General features: G+C 35.8%; 1 non-coding gene across 1 annotated transcript; it reads left to right on the forward strand.

The window, feature by feature from the left end:
- Positions 1-892: 892 nt before the first annotated feature.
- Positions 893-964, forward strand: TRNAF-GAA (transfer RNA phenylalanine (anticodon GAA)). The gene has a single exon. It is a non-coding gene; the product is annotated as a tRNA-Phe (tRNA).
- The last annotated feature ends 921 nt before the right edge of the window (positions 965-1885 follow it).

Here is a 1885-nt window from a genome sequence, read left to right on the forward strand (position 1 = left end):
TCTTACTCCTGTTCCCCTTTGCCCCGGGGCTGAGCACGGAAGTACAAAGCTGCTTATTACACTCGCGTTAGGAATTTACAAAATTGTGTTCAAGTGGAGGCATAAAAATATGATGATTCTAAATACGTGACCTTGAAAGCCACTTCGCTCTCGTATGCACTTGGAAATATTAGTAAACAAGTCACTTTTCATGCTACATCTTTGTCCTGCTGATACAGTGATTTCTGTGTTACACTGCTTCAATCGCCTCGAATTCGGTGGGAAGATTTTTACGTTTACTCGTCGTCGTACTAAGGAATCTTAAACTTCAACAATTTTTCAAAAAAATATTTTTGCTTCCTGTAGACTACATAAATAAGCGTAGAAAAATAAAATGGTTGACTGTGGAACCTTGATTCTGAAAACTTTGACGTAAATACTCCACTATTAAATATATATTATTATAATGTACCGAAGTACATATGATATTTTCATGCAGATATTCTGAAAGAGTAATGGAACGGAGAAAAATTCTCTCCGGCGCCGGGATTTGAACCCGGGTTTTCAGCTCTACGTGCTGACGCTTTATCCACTACCGGAGACAATTTTTCTCCGTTCCATTACTCTTTCATCGTATGATGACGCAGAATATCTGCATGGAAATATCATATGTACTTTGGTACATTATAATAATATATATATGATATGCGTAAATCACTTCGTGATTTAAGACGACGCTTATTCCGTCGGATCCCGGCCAACTAGTCACTCATTACGAGTGCACCTCAGCACATGTGTGGACTTAGATCCTAGGTTCATAGATAGCTATGACGTAGTGCAGAGGGCGGCCACTAGAGGGAACTCAAGAGTTGGAACTTAAAACTGAGACGAATCTTCCGACGCCGGGGTGGAATCCGGTGTGGCTTAGTGGATAAAGCGTCAGCACGAAGAGCTGAAAACCCGGGTTCAAATCCCGGCGCCGGAGAGAATTTTTCTCCGTTCCATTACTCTTTCATCCACTATCTATATATATAATTTGAACTGGTAATGGAAATTACGGGAAAACGGCTCAACGGATTTCAATGAGTGACCCCTCATTTTCATGCCTGACATCCAAAGTTTTTCGGAAAAATAGTAGTTTTCAGTGAAATGTCAATTTTCTTACATAATTTTCCTATTTTCCAAAACCCATCTGTTGTCAGTTTTGAGAACTAATTTTATTGAATCACGGCCGACTTGATTGAATTTCAGAACAAAACACACATTACAATAAACAATAGACTATTACACGAAGGCCATGGCCTGCAGGATTGCGGACATATTTAGAGCTTAATTCAATTTGTTATTAAAAACTGATTCTGCAGTGTATAATTTTCTGAGTATAGCTGTGTATTGGATATTCAAATCTGCGAAACTTGAGGTGGTTTGATGACATTATTACCATTAGAAATTAAATATTATTATAGTTAATATCATGATGCGTCTATTTTTCATTAATTGTACATAATATTGATGCTATATTCATGACATGAAAGTGAAACGTTTTGAAGTTATGTAAGTACATGTAGAGAATATCTTAATTTAGATTTTCATTTCTATAATTTACTGAGTGGCTGCTATATATAACTACAAAACTTAAGTAAGATAATAATATTGTTAATAAAAATCAAATATTTTTATACTTATTAACCCAGTGGGGTTGGGTCTTTTTCATATACTTAATGGCGATGTAGTATAGATATTGATATGTGTCATTGTCTTCAGTATTTGCTCGACAGAGCGTAAAAATTACAGTTCCTAAGGAAAGATAAAAAAAGTATTACTTACTGATAAAATAAGAGGCCTAGAAAATTTTGTAGTCTCCAGATCATTTCAGTAAGATCTCTTAGTAGGATAAAATGATTTT

Source organism: Periplaneta americana, chromosome 3 (assembly GCF_040183065.1).
Source record: "Periplaneta americana isolate PAMFEO1 chromosome 3, P.americana_PAMFEO1_priV1, whole genome shotgun sequence".
Classification (NCBI taxonomy): Eukaryota; Metazoa; Arthropoda; class Insecta; order Blattodea; family Blattidae; genus Periplaneta; species Periplaneta americana.